The sequence below is a fragment of the Dermatophagoides farinae genome, chromosome 2 (genome assembly GCF_024713945.1).
Source record: "Dermatophagoides farinae isolate YC_2012a chromosome 2, ASM2471394v1, whole genome shotgun sequence".
Lineage (NCBI taxonomy): Eukaryota > Metazoa > Arthropoda > Arachnida > Sarcoptiformes > Pyroglyphidae > Dermatophagoides > Dermatophagoides farinae.
This window is the reverse complement of record NC_134678.1, coordinates 2,692,286-2,716,982: the sequence shown is the minus strand read 5'-3', so window position 1 is coordinate 2,716,982 and position 24,697 is coordinate 2,692,286. Positions and strand designations below refer to the sequence as shown.

The 24,697-nt window shown below is 27.5% G+C and overlaps 1 protein-coding gene across 2 annotated transcripts in view; it reads left to right on the top strand.

Annotated features, from left to right (window-relative positions):
* LOC124498740 (putative polypeptide N-acetylgalactosaminyltransferase 9) overlaps positions 1 to 24,697 on the top strand; it is a 47,869-nt gene that overhangs the window by 12,936 nt on the left and 10,236 nt on the right. For both annotated transcript variants that reach the window (XM_075735539.1, XM_075735538.1), the window contains exon 2: positions 7,434 to 7,933. The gene's annotated coding sequence lies outside the window, so the exon portion shown is untranslated. The remainder of the gene's footprint in view (positions 1 to 7,433; positions 7,934 to 24,697) is intronic.

Here is a 24,697-nt window from a genome sequence, read left to right as displayed (position 1 = left end):
TAACAACAACAACAACAACAGCATAACAACATAACAAATCGTCAACGAATAGAATATTTTGACTAGCTTTCCAGATTTTAGTTCCTATCTGTATTGCTCATTGACCTTTTGTGAATTTTTTTTTTTTTGAAGTTTTTAAAATGATAATTTTTTTCCTAGAAAAAAAAGATTAAAATGAATCATTAAAACTTATGAATTCAGACCAAAAACGGCAACAACAGTCATGTTATTGATGATGATGGCCATTTTATTCGTATTTTTTTTTGTACATGAATATTCTAGTTTTGAAGTGAATCGAAAAAAAAGAAATGAAATGAAAAATTGCTTCCTTTTTTTCACATTCCCAAAATGGCATTGCATCCTTTTATACATAGATTAATATTCAAGTGCCCTTTTCATTTTTGTTGTCATGTTCCGATTTTTTTTCCTGTATTTCATAAGTATTTCTAGCATAATTCCGGATGAAATTGAGCTCGAATAATTTCATTTCTCTTCTTGTTGTTTTTTTTTCTTTGCGTGTTGAACCGAATTGCGGACTCAATGACAACTTTTTTTTGGTGAAAATAAAAAAAAAAAAATCTAATTTTCAAATTTTTTATCCCTATCCATATTCCAATTTCTAAGTGGAATCAACCTTAACACTCATATTTGAATGGAATGAACCAAAAAAAAAAAAAAAATGATATGAAATGAAATTGGTAATGATAAATTCTAAAGAAATTCTCTAGTTGAAAATTAAACATAATTTTATTCTGTTTTGATGATATTTTTTTCGTGGAAAAATAAACTTTTAAAACTTGAAAATTCCATATGTTCAATATAGTTATGATAATGATGGTTTTGTCATTGATAATTTACATTTTTTTTTCTCAAAAAATAGAAACTATATAAGCAACGTAACAATTAAGATGAACGTAGCAGAAAAAAAACGACCATCATTTTCTTGACATAACAATTCGTGTGCAAAATGAAAAACTTTACTAATTATCCATTATGATCGAAACTTTTCATATATGCATTTTCTGGTTGAATGGATTTATAATCCGTGGGCAAAAAAAAATTTTGAACCCCAAGAAAAAAAGAAAAAATGGTTCACCATCATATTGGTTAGTGATGTGGCCTAAAAACCATCATCATCATCATCATCATGATTGTTGTTGATTAAGCTTTGTCTTACTATTCGATCGGTCGTGTTTGGCTCTGGAATTTTTTTTTGTCACACAATTCTTCCCATAACATCAATTTGCACAAATTAAATTGCTTCACAAAAAACAACACCATTCTTGAATGAGAAAATGGATGCAAAAAAAAAAATAGAAATTTACATTGCTTTATTCATGAATTTAGCGGTTTATCATTATAAACCAATGACATTTTTTGTGTCAGATTTTTTCATCACTAGGCTCTTCATGTGTCAAAACATTTTTCAATGTTATCTCTAGCTTAACGTGTAAATGTCATTGTTAATTTATAAATTCCATTGTATTGATTCTTGGATGGACCAGCTTTTCTCTTCCTGGTTTATTTCAATTACCATCATTATCCATGTTCTGATGACAATTTTTGATCTTGTTGTTGTCTTCGTCTTTTTTGTTCGGTTATGCGTTGGAATATTAGTGGCGCGTTTTTTGAGCCCAAACGGCATTACCAACTACTCAAATTTCCCATTCATTGTAACAAACGCTGTCTTTTGGATGTCATTTTTTTTGATCAGTTTCGTAGGTGTAAGACGTGATAAATGATACAGTGTAATTATTATTCGTATTATTTTAACAAATGCCGATCAATCTAAATGAACATAACTTTTATGAAGAATGACTTTTGGTGTCCGAAAATTTGATGGATTTGGCTAATATTCAACAGGCCCGTAGTGTAACTGGTGTCGTTCAAGTTGATAAAATGGATAATCCTACGGGATTCTTTAATCTTGTTGCTTTAAACATAACTCGTTTAATGTTAGAGTTTGCTGAAAAATTTACCAATATTCTTCGTTCATTGGTGGGCAAAATAATGGGACTTGTAATGCAAAAAATTGTTGATAGCCAGCCCTTCCAACAACCACGCTCTGTTACCAATTTGTAGTATGAAAGAATTGAAATACTGTTAGAAATAGAAATTAGCAAGAGTATTGGAAGTATTGATTCAATAGGTATATAATATTCAATAGTATGGCTTCTAATGATGGTTTACATGCTTAATTTATATACAATACTGCCACTATTGATAGAGCTAATTCATTACACACAATAGTAACATTAACTAATTAAATAATAATTCAATATTAGTTTCAACAATTCCAACAAATGCAAATAATTTTCACACTAAAAAAAACTTTAATAATAATATATAATTGTTGTGAAACGGTGGTGCTGATGTCTAAGCAATTAAAAGTACACGTCAACGTTCTATAATCGAACTAAAATAAATAATAAATTCAACATATATTTATTATTTATTCGTATCTTAAATCTTGTTGCTTTACTCATAACTCGTTATATTTTGGAGTTACGTTGAACATCAATTTACAAAACAAGTTAATTTTTCTTTCACAAAGCGGCTTTGTAAATATATCTGCATATTGATTATTTGTATCAAATTATTCAATGTCAAAGTCGCTTTCACGAATGATTTCCAATAATTTTTTTGCTTTAATATTTATCGATCTTGTACGCTTCATATTACCGGTAGTAACAATAGAGATAGCCGTTTTATTATCAAATTTTAAAATTGACATAAATTTTTCTTCTTTTAACAACGTTACAACAGATCACTTACCAAATAATCCATCAATCCTTGAAGTGAATCTAATCGTAGTTCCGTTTGATGCCTTCTTATAATTGAGACGATTCTGTTTTCTTTTTAACCAAATATAAACCATGTACTGTTGGAAAAGTTTCGAGTGTGTGATTGTGAATGCGGACTCGGAATTTTCGGTTGGAAACATGCTTGTTTCTCTCACCGACATTCTTGGTCGAAATAGGAAGAGGGTTACAATAGGCAGGAGCATGCGCAGCCAGTTGAATGCTACAATATATTGATTTTTGTATATGAAGATGACAAAAAGATAATGAAACGGATGTTTTTATGCAAAAAAAAAAATATATTTGTCTTTTCCTTGTCCATTTCCATTTCATTCAATCGATAACCAAAAGAAAAAAAAATTGTAACTTGATCATTTTTCTATTCTCATTCATCTTTTTGATAAACATTTTTGCATATTTGTTCTATCATCATTATGTGTGCAACGAATATCTCAAGATCAATATTCTTATTGAATAGCTCAAACTAATAAAAAGAAACTAATTGAAAATGTATATACAAACCCATTTGTTTGTTTCATTATCTATTTCTATTCATTTGCATTGCATTATTGCATTATTGAGAGATTATATCATCTATCGTGAGTATATTTTGTATTGAATCGACAGTAATAATTGATGAAACAAAATGATATACAAAGCACCAAAGATATAAATCTATCATCTGAATCTATCGACAGAATGAATAGAATTTATTAATATTTTTTCATCTCATCGGAAGTATAAATGTATTGAAAATACCAAAAATAATCCATCATCATTTCTTCTCCTTACTTATTATTGATATATCTACTGTATGTATGTAAGATAATCTAATAATAAAGTAATGCAGGCTTGTGAAGAAAAAAAAACGTGCAAACATTGCAATCATTAAAACAGCAACAACAACAACAACAACAAAAACATTTTCAATTAGTGTTTATTTGGATTTAAGACGGTTATATATTTGTGTGTGTGATTTTGGAATGTTATATTTCATTGGTCATGATGATGATGGTGGTGGTTGGCTCAATTGGATGGTTTTTTTTCTACCTCATATTGCCACCCATACTGGTATTATATAAATGGGAATAATATTACACATAATAATAAAATCTTGTGATGAGAATTTGAACAAAAAACACAAACAAAAACAAGAAACTGACCCAAATATTTTGAACAAGAACATTTTTATGCCATTACATCATAGCATTAAACTTGAAATCGTGAATTAGAATTTATATTAGTTTTTCTCATAATAAAAACCAAAGTAAAGTCATTTTGATCGAATGAAAACAAAAAAACACCTCTAACCAAATTCTATTCATTCAATGTATTTCTTATGTGTATAAAATTTTTTTCTTTACTTTTTCAGGTATTTTTTTTAATATTGGTCTTTTCTTCTTGTAATTATTATTTATTGCTTTCATTTTGATTGCTCATAGCATGTTTTACTTTGTTTTGTTTTGTTTTTCACTTTTAGCGAAATAACAATAATCAATAATCACATATATGATCATCAGATTTTTTATTAATAAATTTTCTAGTTATTGATATCTTTTGTTGTTCTATTTTATGATTATCACCATTGTTATTGTTGTTTCTATAATTGGATTCTATATATGATCGACATACAAAGCTAAAAATATATGTTTGTATGATTCTGTATGTGTTTTTTCTTTTTTCTCTTTCTTGTTTTCATTATTTATATACCTTATCTTCATCATCATCATCATCATTCTTCTTCTTAATCAATAGAAAAAAAAATTACAGTTCTTGAGCCTAATCTTTTTCTATTCTTGTTAGTTTTTTCCTTCTGTTTTGTTGTTTTTTTTCTACTGCCAACAACAACAACAACAACAACAACAACGAATTTGATTAATACCAATTCTGTTCATGCTGTCGTTGTTGTTGTTGTCGTATAGTTAGTCCCAAATGAAAACCGACATTGTAGACAAGTTTTGACAAAAATTTTATTTTCTTCTTCTCCACTTTGTTTGGTTCCATTTTCATGGTTTATTTTTTTTTATATATAGTGATGATAATTCACGACTATACACACAAAATCGTAAACACTCATTCATTCAACATTAAGCTACAAAAACCTTCGAATAAAGATTGATGATGTTTATTTTTTATTTTTCGTTGTTGGTTTTATTTCTGGTTTCAAAATTTTTTTTTGTCGCTGTTTCATTATTAGTATCATTGTCATCAAACACCAACAATGTGTGTTAGCTAGTTTCATTTGTTTCTGATTTTTAGGATTTTATCATACACACACACACCTTAAATTGTTGTTACCGTTAAAATTAGTGAACAAAACTAACTAGAAATATTTGAATCTAACAACTTATTATGCTATCATAGTAGTAGTTGTCAAAAAAAAAATTCAACTTTCTCTGTATTCTGACTTCAGAATCATTACCTCTATTTATGACTTTGAACTTTTAATGCTTTATTTGCCTACCACCACCACCACCACCACCATCATCATCATCATCATCATCATCATCATCATTACATAATCATCAAACATATTTTTTTTCTTATTAAACACATACAAACGAATCATAAAAATGTGACTTGTTAAGTAATTTACTTCATCAAATGTTTAAGCTTTTTTTCTGGTCTTTATATGGATTCTTTTTCTGTTTTTTCTCACTTTTTTGTTTTGCTGATAGTGGTGACCATCGAGTGAATGTGGAAAAATTCTTTGTCTCTATGGCCAATATATATAGTTTCAAGTTTCACTTGAAAACAATTCTGTATGATATCTTGGAGTGTTTGTGTCTGTGTTTGGATCCAATAAACAGTGTTTTATGCGCTCAATATCCCAGTTGATCCTATTATCAATTTTTTTTCATATATCTTAGCCTTGCATTAGTATTTCGCCTTTGCTCTTTTTAAATCATCACCATCACCATCATCATCATCATGATCATTGCTGTTGAATTCTTGCTGTTGTTATTTGTGTGTGTGTGTGCTGAACATGAAAAACGAAATTCTTCATGTCAGAAAAAAAAGAAATAATAAAATGAAAAAAAATAAAAGAAAAAAATATAATCTAGTTGAATGTGAATCCATTTGAACACATATACGCATTATATACAGAAAACTGGTAAAGTTACATTTATATACCAGTGACTCAGTTTATCATCTTGAAAATTTTCATCTTTTAATGATTATGATGATGATCAAAGTCATTATTGGCTTGCCATTATTATCATCATCATCATCATCATCATCGTAAGCAACAACTACCGAAATATAAACAACAGAATGTTGAAAAAAGAAGAAAAAGGAAAAAAAATGAAAATAAATTGTTTCAGAAAAAAATTCATCTGGATTAAAAAAAAATGAAATTATAAAAGATCTGTGCTCAATGATGAGATTATTATCATCATTATCGTTAATGTTTGGCTTTATGTCTATGTGAATGATTATTTTTCCAAGTACCCACAAACACACACACACACACACACACACACACAGCTCAAATCATTTTCAAAAATGATTTAATTTTAAACCTTAAAAAAATATTGAAAATTTCATTTCCTCTTGAATATACCTTCAAGTTTTTTTTTGTTCCGGGTAAAAAAAACAGATGACAGAATGAAAATTCTGCTTCAATTTATTGATCTATCGCTAACTTTTTTAACTATTACTGGGCTTAGTAACCCGTATATATACAAGTTGGCTTCACCTCATTACATTTATATATATATTTTTTTTATTTTTTTTCGAATTTTTTTTTTGTCGTCGTCGTCGTATATAACGATGATAGAGATGATCAATCATTTTCAAGTTTCATTTTTTTTCTTCTTCTTCTATCAGCTCAATTTTTTGCTCCATTCATTTTGCAAAATGGATATTCAATCAATTAATATTATTATTACTATATACTATATATATATGATTATAGAGGAAACAACAAAAATTGTCTCACATGTACGATAGTGTCTGAACCAAAATAAAAGTTTCCATTGTGTTTCATCACCAGTGTTCTACAGTGACACTACAAATTCTTATTATTGCCAAAAAAAAAATTTCGTTACTGTAACGTTTGACATCAAATTCAATTCATGAATTTGGTTGAAAGAAAAAAAGAAAAAATTTTTTTTTTTTTGTTGCCATTTTTTTCACATATTGAATGATAATGACAATGATGAACTTAAATGGTGAATCTATTTCTCAACATATCATTCATTCATTCATTCAGCCGTTTGGATCAATGAATGTTAGAGCTATAACACATATACGGTAATCATTCATTTTTTCATTATACTGGGTTGACAACATTTTTTTCGGTATTTTTATTTTTTTTATCTTATCATTATTTCCATTCTTTATTGTTGTTGTTATTATCTGTCTAAAATTCAAAGCAAAGTCATCAATCTATTTCAAACTAAGAAAAAAAAATGATTGCCAATGATTTCAAATCATTCTTCATTGAATGAAAAAAAAAATTGGTTCATGATGATGAGTCTGGTGATGTTAATGAAATTATAAAGTATAGAAAAATTTTTTGAAATAAGATGATGAACATTCAGAATCTTATTCAATCAATTTCTCATTTTTTTTTTTTTTTTTGATATTTAATTATTAATTTGTGTTCTAATTTCATTTTTTTTACAGATTTTTTTTTCCTCTTGATCATATGTCGATTACATTTCATTTCATTCATATTCATTATTCAACGAATCCCACCATCACTATACTTGTCTAATGGAAATTTGCTGATTTTTTTAAATTTTCAACAACAACTCCCAATCGATCTCGCCAGAATCATTTTTTTTTCTCACAGATAATTTTTTATCCATTTATTATTTGCCATCATTATAATAATAATAATCATTCTTTCAAGTACTTTAAGAATCACATTCATATATTTATATTTGATAAAAAAAAATTTCGAATTTAAAAAAGAAAAATAAGGCAGTGGAAAAAAAATTCTCAGTAAGCACAATTTGAATGTCATACTGATCATTATTATATCATCATTATCTTTGTCATCATCATCATCAACAAACATAACGGCATCTACATTATCACCATCACAACCATCACCACCACCAACACCACCACCACTATCATCATTATCACAATCATTATCATTATCATCATTTACACCACAAGTAAGTGGTTTATTATCTATATATTTTGCTTTCGTTTTTATCTAAGCTGATTGTTTTGTCAGTTTTTCTTCATTATTATTATTATTCAAACCAATTTTTTTTTTTTTTTATCGCACTTTGATGTCGGCCTACTACTACTACTATACTGCGATTCGACATGATTTTTATGCAATTTATTTTTTGTTCACAATCAAAATGATGATCTTTATGATTTATGTTATCATAAAATAGTTTATTTCTTTTGATTTCCGGCGTTGTTTTGACGATAATCAAAGCCATTATAAATCATCATCGTCATTTTAAATATGTGTGATTGTATTATAACTAAACCATTTAGATATAGATTGTATTCATCATGTATATATGAATAACCTTCACACACATAACAAAAGAAATAATAAATGTAATAATATTGGACTCAGATTGTCTATTGAAAGTCAGATTTTTTTTTCATCTGTACTACATCTCAAATCAGATTCTGATTCTGGTTATTATTATTTCAATTTTCTTTGATTAATATTGACGCAATTGATGAATCAAATTATTTTTTTTATCAAGTTTTTCACTCGAATCTCCTACATTCATATTATACTCCCACAAACTTATCGAACAAAAAGATACAAAGTTTCTTCTTCGTGTATATTTGTTTGCATGATTCTTTGGTACATAATTTTTTTTTGTTTTCGATTGGGCGTTACTTCTGAATTGATGATATTATTTCATACGTGTTTTTAAGTGTGTGGGTGAATATATTTATTTATGTATTTTTATGGTGGGTGGATATGTGCATTTGTGAAATCCAGAACCATGATAATGTGCAATCATTGATTGTATTCTGTGATGTACTATCATTAAAAGAATCATGAAATTTTTTTTTTATCATATCTAATGAGAATTCATCATTCATTTTAATAAATTAGATTTCATCTGTTTTTATTATTTACCAATAGCATTTAGGTCATGAAACATCATTATAAACATATAGCCTCAAGAGAGTTGGTGAAAATCATCAACTCGTTTAGTAGTGACCAATACCAAGTGATGACCATCATTCTGAAAGTTTGTTTCCATCTATGTACATAAAAGCTAAAAATAATGCAATTCAATTTGAAACACCACTATTGTTCTGAATCTTTTCGCCAATACAATGATGATAATTTATTCAATTTAGAAAAAGTTTATTGGATGAAAAAAAATTTCGCCTTTTGTAACTTATTCATTTTATCCTTTTTTTCCATCATTGTATTTGTACAGAATATTTTTTTCATTGTTATTCTCTCACTATTTGGCTCCCGTTTAACACTTGAAATTATTTTTCATCATTATTCTATTTGCCATCCTTGATAATAATGATAATTAGTTCATCAATACACAAACTTCAAATTATTGTTATTCTGTTCTGCTTTTGCAGAATTCATGGCGAATAAATTTCTTGTATGTATGAAAAAACTTCGTAGTTGAATTTATTTTTCTGGTTATTCCCTGAATATTGTCCATTAACTTTTTTTTTTATTTATCAATATCTGAATACATGTTTTCATGTTCATTATTAATGGTATTGCTAGATAGTGATCACGTAGAATTTCATTTCCTATTTCATTATTACTATATCAAGAAAAAAAACCGAATGATTTACAACTAAAAAAAAATAAAATGATAGCCTTAGCTATGGAAAACAGTTGTATAATATAATGATAATAATAAAAAAATAATAATGATTTTTCCCTTCTTTTTTCTGTGTTTGTTTCTCACAACCTGTTTCATTTCAAAGCAAATTGTCAATTCCATTTTAGCTAATTATAATAATTGGAAAACGAATAGAATCCAAAGAAAAAAAAAATTTTTGGAATACCTGAAATAATCATTTTTTCATTCTTGTTCTACCAATTTATGTGTCTAATATTCCGGTTGTATGTGTTTTGATTTCAAATATGCTATTCTGATCCAGGTGTGCCCTCCATGTGCAATGTGTGTGTGTGTGTGTGTGTGTGTTTGTGTGATGGTAAAATCCATGGAATGTTAATGATGATAATGATTAAGGCAATGACGGTATAATTTTTCATGAAATCTATACCTATACCCATCAACCATGTTTTACAATATGAGATCATAAAAATGGAACGTATAGATTAATTTCTTTCCATTCTGTGTGCATGTATGTTAAAGATATCGGATGATACAGTAAGCATGTATTTTCTGATCGTTGATTTCAATGAACGAATATTCTGCCAAACAGTCACGTTTCTAGTATTCTGTATAAAATATGAGACTTCTGGTTGACTGTTTTTTATATATTTTTCTAAAATTCTTGATATTACTCTATAGACTTGTATCTCATTTATTTTTATTTTTCATCCACCATTTTTTTCTCCTTCTTTTTTTTTGGTCTTTTCATATTAGATGTTAACCGTCCATTATGAACGTTATTGAATGTGGTTATGTTGTAACAATTTTTTTTTCGTTGTTGCTTATATCTATGGTATTTTCATTCTTTTTTGTTTGTGTCCGTGTTTAATATGTTGGTTTTTTTTTGGTATGTGATTATGATGATGATAATAATGGTAATATTGAGCTGCCTGGTATATTATCAATGATGTTTGGTTGTGTGAAATTTTTTTTTTTTGATTCCAGTTCGAAAAAAATCTTAATATCCTTGTCGCGTATGTGATAGAGAAAAAGTGAATTTTGTAGTAAACTATTTCCATTTCCATTTATTCTCAATTCAAATATTTTGGCACGGATAGAAAAACGACAGAAAAGAAAGATTCAAGCCAAAAAAAATGTATTTGTGGTTTTGCTCGTTTTTCATTCCATTGTGTGTGTTTGTGTATTCCTTAAAATCAAGTTCATATTCACAAAATGAATTCAATTATCAATTTGTATTCATTATTTACTATGATGTAAACAAATGTTTGATATTATGAACATTTCCTTATTGTATTTATGATGACCAAGTTTTTTTTTCTGTTGTTGTTGATGATCATTCAACGGGTTATACAATAGATTTTATTGTTCAGTGTGTGTGTGTGTGTATATATGTACGTGGGTGTATATTAATCGTGGATGTGATTTGTGTCTATGTGAGTTCACACCCACCCATATAGTTGCTTCATACTAAATGTATATGTGGATCTGAATTTATTATTATTCGAATTCCGAGATTCATTCTGACTCACATAGTAATATTACAAAACAAAATAAAGAAAAACAAAAGAAATTGTGGGCACGCACGCACGCACACACGAACACTTTGCCTTAGGTTTTTTTTTCTCTTCTTCTTTACACACTAATGCTTCTTTTGGCCTATTCCAATTCAATATTGGCGTGTCTCAATCTAAATTGTTAATAATTAGATTGTGTATGGAGAAAAAAAAAGACTAATTGGATAGATGGATTATGGTCTTTTCAATTCATTCATTTATTCATTCTTTTTTTTGTCTATTCATTTCTACTTGTATTTTCCCTTCCTTTAATCATCTCATCATCATCTCATTGTTTTTTTTTCTTTGCATTTTGTATTTGAGTACTATTATGATGTTTGTCAACATCATAATAAATTTCTTAATTTTATTACGTTAAAATTGTTTTCCGTTATTGTTTCTATGGTCTTCATCATCATTTTAGGCATTTTAATTCAGCTAGAAGACAACAATGAACAACAATTCATTGTCCGTTTTGTTTTTCATTGTCGGAAGTTCATTTCATAAATCATAAACTCATGGATCAATTATCAATCATCAAAAACGAAATGAAAAAATGTGAATTTGAAAATTAAATTAATTTGAACCTGGATGCCTACTACTATAATGATTGATTTGAAATTCTTATGATAAAAATCGTTGATTACGCGTCATGCGTGTGTGTGTGTGTGTCATCATATATATCAAGATGTGTATGATAATGATGATTTTTTTTCGTCTATAATTGGATTTAACGGATCAATGAATGAATGTTTTTGATTCATTTTTTAATTCCATTTTCTTTGTTGCTCTGTTTCATTTTTAATTCTGATCTCAATCGATTGTTGTTTCTTATTATCATCATCATTTCCTTCATCACCATCATCATTATTATTATTATTATTATTATGGATTTTGTTTTTGTATATTTCATTTTGATTCATTCAAGTATCCAACAGTGAACAATAATAATAATATTGATAGAATTTTGAATGCGAAACAAAAAATCGAAGACAACTTTTTCTCTGATAGTCATCATGGATATATACTCAATCATTATCCAGCTGAGAGAGCAGAAAAAAAAACATCGATCGATTTTCCATATCGAAAACAGTACTGAAAATTGTCGCCATTTCACAATTGGATTTTTCTAGAATATATCCACCATTGTGAATATAAAATCAATGATAGGAAAAAAAATCTTGTTGTTCATAATGATAATCATCATTATTCTGTAGTTTTCGTTCAATGTTCATTTTGTTTGTTTGCTTGCTTTGAATCACTACAAAATCATTATCAAAAAAAAAAAAAATATCTATAAACATTGAGTGTGTATGAATGAAAAAAATAATTAAAAATTGTAATAAGTGAGGAAAAAATATAAATCAAACATAACATAATGATGATAAACATTCATACAGACAAAGAATATTCTTGAAGAATCCTTCTGAATTCTTTCATGAATGCTGAGAAATTTTTTTTTTTCAAACGTTGTATCGTAAAACGAACAAACCACAACATTCAATTCATTTCGCTTTGTTGTTTTATATGGCCATATCTTCTTAACATTTATTCCGGTTAATGTGTAATTGTTTATTGTCGTTTTGTGTATACGCTTGAACATGTATCCTCAATATATGTAGTGATTATTTCTCTAGTTTCTATTATTAATGGATAATTTATGGATGAACTGTATATGTAAAGTTGACATAGACTGGCCAATATTATTCGGCAAAAAAAAAAAAGTTCATCGTGATTTCATCTCACGAACAATTTATTTCTTTTGTTGTTTAGATTCTTGTTTTTGTTTGTCGGTTGGTAAGTTTTTACGTTTATTTTTATTTTTATTTTTTTTTGTGTGTTGTTATAAATTTCACGCAACTATAACCAACATACAAAACAATCCAACAACAAACAGAGTAATTGATCGATAAGAATAACCCGACATGGTCAAACATCTAACAAACATTTCTAACCTAAATATTATGTTTAGAATTTGAATCATTCACGAATAAAAATAGTTCCTGTTCCGGTTATTTTTATCAAGAAAAAAAAATCGTAAATTCTGTTTAGCATTGTAGATATTTATTGCTTGATTAATGTTTTTTGACAATGAATAATTTTTTTTTCTCTCTCTCTCTCTCTCTCATATACCCTATGGTTCTAATTATTTTTATGTTGATGATCATCATCATTATAATCATACATGGATGAACAAATACACAACACAGATATACTTGAATCTTTCAATATTTTTTTTCTTCTTCTTCTTTTTTCATCCTGTATTTTTTTTACGATGTTTTCACATATGTATTGCATAGCTCTTTATATCTTTTTTTTCTGGTTATTATTATTGTCCTTGTCTTTTTTTTTCTTTATGATTCTTTTTTTTCAAATTGTTTTATTTTTTTCTGACTATGGGATGCTTATATATATATGTTTTTTTACATGCATGTGTGTGTGTGTGTCTGTGTTAATTGAATTGCTTTTCGGTTGAAAAAATTCTCTTGAACGAAAATAAAAGACAAATATTAAACATACAAATACAGCCACTCTTGTCAAGTATGACCAACGGATGAATTCTTTTTTTTTTGCAAAAAAAAAAAAAAAAATACACAATTCAGTACAATGATTGTCTCTTTCTTTTGCTTGCTGTTTTTTTTTCTTTGACTTCTATATGTTTGGCCATTGTTGTCGCCAATAGAGAATTATTTTTTTTTTGTTGCTATTCTGTTTTCGTTTTTTGTTCATTTTTCTTGATTTGGTCTGGTAAATCTCACCATGTTCACTGAAATCAAGTCCACTGGTTAGTTCAATGGTCATTGGTATGATTTTTGTTTTTTTCGTTTTTTTTTGTAGAATATTGTTCCAGTTCCATAGTGATCTATTTGAATCGTTTTTTATTTCCTCTTTCTCTCTCTATATGTGTTTATGGGAATCAGAGAATTATTAGCTGGAAACTTTTTTTTTCACCGATTCATTCCATTAACACACACACACACATGATGCCATGTTTTGGACATTCTGTCAAAATGCATATGTTGTCATCGTATATGTGACTTTTGTTTTTTTTTTCAGCTACTTTCCAAAAAAAATAACAATAGCTATGAGTTGGTTCGATTTTTTTTTCGCTCTCTCTCTCCAGAATAGAAAAAAAAACCAAATTCAAAATGAAAAAAAGTGAATATTTTACTTGAAATAAAAAAAAAAAAAAATACTGATGACAAAACATTGAATTCATATACAACATACATACATTGTACAAATAAATAGTGAAGAAACAAAAAAAAAACTGGCCAGAATGAAAAAAAAATAGAGACAGAAAGAATGAGCTATATGCTTCAAGAGTATTTTAGGGATTAATTTAATTTGTCCGGAATAAATAAATCATTTTGACAGACTTTTTCTTTTGTGTGTGTGTGTGTGTTCGGTTTTTTCTGTTCATTTTCTGGTTTTCTCATGTGTCTTATATATTGTATATATGTATTTATGTGCGTGCTTTTTCATACAGACCAAATTTTTTGTTCTCTATCTCCCTTGTTGTCTTTCATTCACAAGTTAGTTTGTTGTTGGCCTTTTTTTTGTCTAGTTTGGTTTTTGGTCTTTCAATTCACCAATCATTCATTCATCCGTTTCATAACTAGAAAAAAAGGGATACAATACTATAAAGTTAGTTAGTTACTTGATGATGACAACCAACTAAAGATGGCCTTCATTTCCAATACTATTGCTACTATTCATAAAGTTTGGTTGACAGAAATTGGTCAGGCCACATATCCATAAGATTGTTACAGAATTTTCTACTTTTTCTAGAATGTTGATGTTTATTTCAATATTTTTTTTTTATTTTCCATCATTATCAAACTTTATTGCTTTTTCATATCAATTCAATCAGTTTAATATATTTTTTTTAAAACACTTTTCCATAAACAACATGAAAAATTTCAAAAATTTGTCCATTTTTAGCGTGTTTAAGGTCATCCTCATTTAAAATCCGTTATTTATTACAGATGAAAATTTTATCATCATTAATGTAGCTAAATTTAGGTACTAACAAGTGAAAAAAAAAATTTAATTTAGGCTATCTATGTCAGACGAATTCGTTTCGAGACGGTCATCGTTAACCACACTGTATGTAATACACGTTCCACAATTGTACCTTATTTGTAGAGGTCATATGAGGTGATTTTTTTGTTTTGTTTCATTTGATACAACGACATCAACATACGACATAATGACCAATCTCTACAGTGGTCATTCATGAAATAAATCTTTTTTTATTTTTATTATCATCATTATCATCTTACATGGTCTATTCAATTCAGATTAAATGCTGCTGTGGCTGCTTCTGAATTCTTAATTTAGATATATAGAGATTTTGATTTTTTTCCCTCATGATCATCGTTTCGTATATTTTGTTTGTAACATTATTTGTATCTGTTTTTCAAAGATTATGAGCAAATGACAAATAATACTCAATATAATGATGATGATAATGATAATAACAACAACATCAATCCAACAACAAAAAAAATTAAAAGCATCAAAACTTTGTTTTTATTTCAGAATCATCATCTTTGTTGTTGTTGTTGTTTAAAAATTTATTTCCAATTTATTGTGTGTGTGTGTGTATAGTTGTATTTCGATTGGTTTTCAATGAAATCTCTCTCTCTTTTCTTTCTCTTTTTTTTTGGTCATCATAGAAAAAGAAAATCGAAAGTTAACTTCTCATTGTATGTGCCAATACTATTAGATATAACCAACAATAATGGAAAACAGAACGGAAAATCTCATTTTATTTTCATTTCGTCATTGTCCATTGATCCGAAATTCTTTTTTTGTTTTCTTTTGCTTTCCTTCATCGTCATTCTTGTTTTTAAATTAATATTAATGAGATTACTAATTGTTATTCATTGTATATAATCTTACTAGACGCTAGAGCGGCTAGACAATCACTATATATTGCAATGACGTATGTGTGTGTGTTTATTTTGCCATTGATCATTTGACCAAAATTTTTTTTGTTTGAATGAATTAACATCCAATAATGATAACCAACACACTGTACAATTGAAGTGCAGAAAAAGAAAATTTTCTACAATGAAAACAAGCACGTATCAATTTCAACTTGATTCTGTTATTTATTTTCTTCACATTGCTTTTATGGGCTGTTTTTAGGGTTGTTTGTTTGTATAACAAACAATTGACAAACAAAGAGCAAGAATTATCAACAAACGAATTGACGCCAGTGTTGAGAATATGGACCTATGGATATTGAAGATGGAAATAGAAATTTTTTATATCCAGAAAAAAATTGTGGTAATCATCATTGGTGACCATGTTTATATAATGTAGTGAGAAAATGAATGATAGGCCGCACCCAAAGTTTTTTTTTATCACAATTTTGATTTCTTCTTTTCACTCAATTCATTTATATTTATTCATTCATATATTTTATTCACATTTTTTTTTTGTTTGTTGTTATTGTCCATTCCCTCGTTATTACTCGTTGGTCGTTTTTTTTTTTTTGATTCAAAATTGAAATTCTGTTGGTGGTGTTGATGATGACATTTTTTTTTTGTTGCCGCGATCATCATCATCATCATCATCATCATCATAATCATCTTTGCTGTCATCATGACAATACACACACGCATGCATACAAGTTTTTCACTTTTTTCTATGCATTCTCTTCATTCATTTTTCCGCTTCTTATTCAATTTTATTTTTTCCATCATTTTGATTTATTCATTCATTTTTTTTTCTCCTGATTCGGTCATTTGTCACCCGCCTTTTCTTGATTTTTTTTCTCTTTGTTGTTGAATATAAAACACACTTTTCTATCACATTTTTATATGTTCTAATAATGAGAATTTTTTCTCTTTCTCTTTTTTTTATTGTCTGACAAACGACAAATTGATGAATTTCACATTTCAACATTATTTTCACCAACTGCTTGGTTCTATACAGAAATCATTGTGTTTGTAACAGTAATGGTGGTTGAATACTTGAAATTGTTGTTATGAACTTTGTAACAACATTGAATTTCGTATGCATATAAAAAGCATCCACACACACACACACACACACACCAAGTAGTTCCAGCTAGTATAGTGTTTCATCTTTCTTTTGTTATAGTCTTGTTGTTATTTTACTCTATTTAGTTGTTCATAATTTTTATTCAGTTTTTATCATCATAGAGAATTCTGTTCACTTCGTTTTATTTTGTCATTTTTTAAAAATTTTTTCTTTTCTTTAAAATTTTCCATTTTTTCACAGTTATTCTCATTATAATGTTTTTTTTTTTTGGATTTTTTTCCTTAAAAAATAGGCCATTTTAGTTGTTTGTGTCATGAATTATGGAAAAGATTAATTTATATGAATAGAATTCATCTTTTCGGTCTATTCACAATGGATTCCAGAAACGAAAATAAAACATAAAAGTGGTTAAAATTCAAGACATTTTTCAATTTTTATTCATTCCTTGTTTATGATGTGTTTGTATTCTTAACTTTCACATTTTGAAATTTAAAATACTTTCTATCGAGGTGAATATACAATAATTTTATTTTATCAAATTTATTTAGCTGAATAAAATGAAAATAATTTACTAATGGACACATAATCATAATCCAATCGATTGATCGATTGAAAAAAAAATTCATTCACTTAATGCATTAAAATGAATGACAATCAATCATCAATCAATACTTTTAATCTTCTCGTTAAATCTCTCATATCAATGTGTGTAATGTCTCGTTTAACCTGATTTAAAAGTTTCGTTTTTGTTCTGATTAGTGATTGATTCAATATGATGATATCCGATCTATTCCTGGAAACCTATTGTTTTTTTTTTTTTTTTTGTTATTGTTACCTTCAACTAGTGATGATGATGATGATGATGATGATGAGATTTAATGTACAAATCATTTTTTATTGTTATCAATTTTTTTTCCTTTGTGAGCATTATCTATTTATCAGATAAAAGTGTTTGTGTTTGAATGTGTGCATGTATTCATGTGATTTATCGGACACCTACACCACCCGACCGATATCAATGACCGATTTTTTCTGTTATTTTACAACAACAACAACAACAAAAACTAGAACGAATGTAAAAAAAAATACACACACACACACACACTGTTTTGCGTGTCAATATTAATGATTTTATAGCACGAAATATATTTCAAGTATGTTATCTTCAATGTCCATATAACCATGATCCAGAGAGATTGTGTGTGTGTGTGTGTTTGTGTGATTGGCAAGATATGTGATATCTTTCAGTGTTTTTTTTTTACTTTTTTAACAATAATTTTCCCTGGAAATTTTTTTTTCTGTATAACCGAATTTGAATACAAGAATTTCAACACCAATAAAATCATCTATAGGGAATTGAAGAATTGTCATCAAATGCATGTTATTTTGTATTTTTTTTTTCATCCATCCATTCATCCATCATTCGTTTACTATTTACACAATAAATTATATTTCCATTCGCAATAACTAACTTACTGAGACGAATTAACCAGAAAAAAAATGCTAGAATTACATTTGATTACTATCGTATGCTTTTGTTTTTTTCAACATAATTTGTACAAAAAAAAAAAAAAATGAAAAGAAAAAAAACAGTTGCCATTTTTGACCATGAACATAAAAATAACGAAATTAGAAACAAAAAAAAGATTAAAAGATAAATGGTAAAGATAACATTTTTCAAACATTATCAAGAACAAAAGCTTTTGAGAAAGAAATTGAAATAAAATCTCAAATTAGATTTGTCGTTTTGCTTTTGTTTTTTGTTGAAAAGATTTTTTTTTTGTTGATGTTGATGCACTTGGTTTTTTATCATCTTCATCAATGGTATTTGTCACGAAAATTTTCATGATAATAATTCCTTATGATGAAAAATGTATGAAATTAACTTGAAACAATTACAAGATAACCGGGTATTTTAGGAAAAAAACTCAAATGGTTGTTTTTGTTGCCTTACCCGAGCAACACAAACATACACACACACACACATAAAATTTATAAATATTCGCCTACGGGCTTGTCAAGACTTCATTTTGCGGTATTTGTCATTCCCGGCCACAATAATCAGAAAAAAAACTGGGAAAAATATATAGCCTGATAACAACAACGACCTATAAATGAAATTTATCTGCACTGGAATCGGTTTGGTTTTGTAACTGAAAAGCAAAATGAAAAAGAATTGATGATAGAAAAAAATGACGTCAAGTGAAGAATGGAAAAAAAGTCATTTCGATTTCAGAAATTCTGTTTTTTTTTTTTTTTTTTTTTTTGCTGCAGAGAAAAACCAAAGTTTTAATTTAACCAGAATTGGAAAAAACTGGTAAATGGACTTTGTTTTACTCGTCATTGTAACCGAATATTTTAAGCTCATATGTTAATTTTTTGGTTTTTGGTTCCAGTTACAACCTTATACTATACCTAAATATAGCTTATTTTTTCTCACTCCGTTTTGTGCATGTAGGTAATGATTATTATGATTTTTTTTCTGGTGTAAATTATGATAATTTTGATTCACAATGAAAAACATTTCATTTTTTTAAATCCTAATTTTTTCACCATTTATCGACGTCAGAAATGATTTGAGTCCATTGATTCATTTTTTGTGTGAGAAGATGAAGATGATGAAAAAAATCGAATATTTTTTGTTTCTACAATGGATTCCATTTTATACATAATTCACTTTATTCAATTTAATATTGTATGATATGAATGATTCTTGTCATTTATTTTTTTTTTCATACGATTCAACTTTTATTTCCTTGTCAATTTAACAAGACCCAGTCACAGACGCAATAGGATTATATACCTTTTTTCTATATCTTCAATTCAATTTTTTACATTTACACAACAATGAAAAAAAAATTCTTTATCTGTCTCTCTTTTTTTTTGTTGTTGTCAAATTCTCATTGTTTTCATTCCTCTCTTTTTTTTCTTTCTCTCTTCATGTTAATGTGAATAATAGGAATAAATGTTCAAGTGTGATGATAAGTCAAGTCAAAAAAAAATCATAATCGAAATCAACAAACTGATTGATGTCTGTGTGTATGTGTTTCATCTATCTATTGTTTTGTGTGTGTGTGTGTGTGTGTGTGTGTGTGTGTGTGTGTGTGTGTGTGTGTGTGTGTGTGTGAAAACATACGTTCATTGAATGAACAAAAGAATAGACGCGAAAAAATATCGACCAACCGAACCGGGACGAAATTTTTTTATTTTAAAAAGCTCATACGAATTCATTGATTGACACTCTCACTACATGTGGTTTATTCCTGATGATGATACTTTTAATGGCAGTGTTGTAGTCATTCATTTGTATGTGTGTGTGAGCTGTTGTTGGCCAACACTTTTTTTTGCAATGATGATGATCATCATGATTCTTGAATGGCACCGATCCATATCATCATCATCATCATCATTCGATTGTTCATTTCTATTCTTTATATCTCTCAGTTTTTTTTCTAGAAAACCAAATCGATTTAAAGAACAAATTCCGACGCTGATTTTTGTTCTTTTATCGACAATTGTCCAATTATTGTTCATCACAAATTTTTTTTTCTCAAAATAATTGCCTCACATCATAACAACAGTTATCGAATTGGTGATTTTTTTTCTGGCATTTTTCAATTGCTGAAATAAAATATTTCATTTCAATTGAAGCGTAAAATCTCATAACGACTATATTGTCTTTCTTGCTCATCATGGCCATTGCCAAGACCATTTTTAACATTGAAAATAAGGTTATCATTTTGAAGAAAAAAAAAATTTTTTTTTTCATTCGTTCACGAATTGGAAAAAAAACCTGATAACAGCTAATATTCAATACCATAATCATTAGAATTTTTTTTCCACGAATTTCATCATTCAATGAGATTGATGAGACATTTTGTCAGCTACCATTTATTAGAAAAATTCAATCTGGATGTTTATTGCTTCAATTTTTTTTTCATTTATTTCGTCGTTAGCCTTTTACTTCACATGTAGATTCTATGTGTACCATCTGAACTCATGATTATGAGAACATCATCTATATTGAAAATCTCAACGAATATGAAGTATAAAAAAGAAGAAAAAACCTTCAAATTCAATTACGTAAAGAAAAAAGTCATAAATTTTTTTCACCAGATTATTATTATTATTATTTGCCATGATATTCTAATCCATGAATATAACAACAACAACGACATAAAAAAATGTACATTGCCATAAAAAAACGAATAATGATTCGACTGGAAACTTTGAAGAAACAAATATTACATTCAAATTATGTGATTCTGGTTTATTGTTATCGTTTGTTATTATTAATATTGTTGTATTACATATATAACATGTATGTATACACTTTATCGACTATTGTAAAGGTTATTATAGCCAATTAAACATCATATATTGAGGCAGCAATTTACAACACATTCAGATCAAAATGGATAAATATTTTATATTTGAATTATTATTATTGAAAAAACCAGACAAAATAAAATATTTTATATTCCTGTTATCCGCATCGAATGATGATATTCATTCGAATCATACTTTAATGATGGGAATAATAAGATAAATGTTGGAAAAAATACAGGATATAGAGAAATATATAGGATTATTATCATCACTTCATTCGAATCATTCTCATCGAATGGATCGATGAATCAATCACACAATATTCAATCAAAGAAAAAAAACCATAAGATGCTGAGCATATTTGGATATACAACATTATTAAATCAAGATTAAACAATAAATTATGAAAACTTTTTCCGTTGTTGTCAAAGCTTTTCTTTTTTGATTTCTCTATAATGATGCTTAACATTTAAATGGATGATCATTTCATCTTTTTCGGTTCATCGATCTTTCAATATATTGATATTGAAAAAAGTAAAGCAAATGATAAGTAGCTAGGGTTTTTTTGATCGATTTTTTTCTCTTCATAATAGATTATGTGTCAGGGATTGTTTTTTTTTATTTTTAGTTTGTCGTTTCGTTTCGATTTTCTTGTTCATTTTGGATCGATTTTTCTCTTGCTATTATCATCATCAAACATCAACATTGTCTGTATGTTTCGATACTTGTTTTTGGGTTGATATATTTGAATTCTTTTTTTTGAGTAGAATATTCTTATTTCTTTTTGTTTAAGAAGCTTTAATAATGATTATTGATCATTTGTTGTATTTTTTTCCGTTCAAGTCATTCACATTGTTGACTATCATCGTTCTCGTCAACAATATTTCAATACATTGATGAATAAAAAAAAATCAGGAATCAGTTCTACACATTCGGTATATAAATGTAATTAGTTTATAATAATTGAGCTTTGAATATAAAATGCATTTTGAAATAAACAAGGAAAGAAAGAAAAAATAAAATCTTCGATGATGATGATGGTAATGGAACTCAGAATTTGTATTTTCCTCATGAAAAAAGTATCAGCAAAATTTTCCGGTTTTTTTTTTGGTTTTGGGTACTATTATCATCATCATCATCCAAAATGTGTTTTTATATTCTTCGCAAGATGAAAAAAAACAAAATTTGCTCATCAATTTTTTCCTATGATGATGATGATGATGATGAGAAAATACTGTGAATAATGATGTTTTTCTTTTCACAAAACACTATTCAGTTATTCTTTTTTCTTTTTCCTTTTTCAATTCTGATATTATGATCGATTTTAATCGACCCTTAATGTTCATTCATTCATTCATTCTATTTCTCTTCTTTTTTTTGCATTCAATTCATTCAATGTGATCATAAACAAATCCATTGGGACATCGTCATCATCATGAAAATCATAAATATGATCATCATCAATATTATTATCATTGTGAAAGTTGATCTCTTTCTCATTTGTATGTTTTGTCGTGCATAGAATTTAAATTTTTTGCTAATATTACCACTACTTTATTTTTTCTGGTTACATAGTTTGATTAAATTCTTTATCGAACAGTTTCAAGTGAATATCAATTGTTGTATATCTACTTTTTTCTTCCAATTTTTATTATTTTGGCAAGATTGATATCATTATGACCTTAATCCAAATATATTCTGTGAAATGAAAATTATTAGTGAACATAAATAAAAAAAACGAAAAATTTGGTATCAACCAGAAAAAAAAATTCTGTTAATTATTGTGGTTCGAATATTAAAATAATTATTGCGCATAAGTATTTCAAGGATCCCAGAAGGTTAATTATGATGATCAATTTTTTTTCTTTCTTCTTCTTTCTCTTGTTCTCTTTTTGAATTAGGCCAAGGTGTTTAAAGTGAAAATTTATATGATATATCGGTCGTGTGATTGAATTATTATCGTTTTTTTTCTTATTGATTCTTCAGCTTTATTTAAATTCTATTTGTATTCTGATTCTGCAATCATATATCACATGTTTTTCCTTCCTTGTTGCATTCAAATTTTTTTTTTTTTTTTGGTAGCCTAGTTTCTTTTCATATACGGGATCAGTGTTTTTTTTGCTGAAAAAAATATCTCATCATCATTTCACATAGGTGAATCTGTATGTTCATGAATTTTTTTTAAAGGTGGTGATGGTGACGGTATTACAAACACAGAAACAATCAGATTTTCTTAGATTAAAATTCATAAGAATTTATGTTATTTCCATATTCTTTCCATTTGTTGTACGTTCATCGAGTAGACATTTACAGAAAAAAAGGATTTATGGAATCACAAACGATGTTCATTTTTATTCTTCTTTTTTTTGGGCCGGTTATTCATAATTCCTCGTTTAGTTTGGTTCGTGTATGCGTTGGAGATCTCTTCTTCTTGTCTCTTGTTTTTTTTCTGGCCTAAAAATTGAAAAATATGTAAATTTTTTTTCCACAATAGAATTTATTTGATGAATAAAGGTTCCGAAAAAAATGAGAAAAGAAAAAAAATTGATCTACATTTGGATTTATGTATGTGTAGGTGGGTGTGTGGAACCAAGAAGAAAAAGGAAATTTTTTATGTTGGTCTTGATTTTTTTGTTCTTTTCTTTTCATTGGAAACCATTACACATACATATGAAAAATTGGCAATTTTCCCTACTACAAAGGTCTTGTCTTGAAATATGATTTATCATATACGAAGAAAAAAAAATAACAGAAAAAAAATGAAAATCCGTACACTATGATGATGATTTTCAATCATTTTTCTTCGTTGAATTTTAATTTAAACTAAAATTTTTCCTTTTTCATTCTTTTTTTTTTTTGCTTATCATTTAATAAATGAAAGATTTGGAATCCATGGTGACACACCATCACCATCATCAGAATAGTACACCTTGTCAAGTCCATTCATTCATTTTCCATTGATTCGTTTCATTACCACTATTTACTTTTATTCTGCGCTAAAACAACCAATGATTGTAAACAAAAAACAAATAAAGATCAACAAATATAAATATAGAAAGCGACATGAAACTTTGAATTTTTTTTTTGATGTTTGTCCAAAATAGATCCGTTTTTTTCAATTATATTCTTTATAGCCATGTTGTTTTTCTCTCGTATAATAATAATTATTCAACAATAACACCAAAAAAAAACTCTAATAATATTCTCCACTATACCA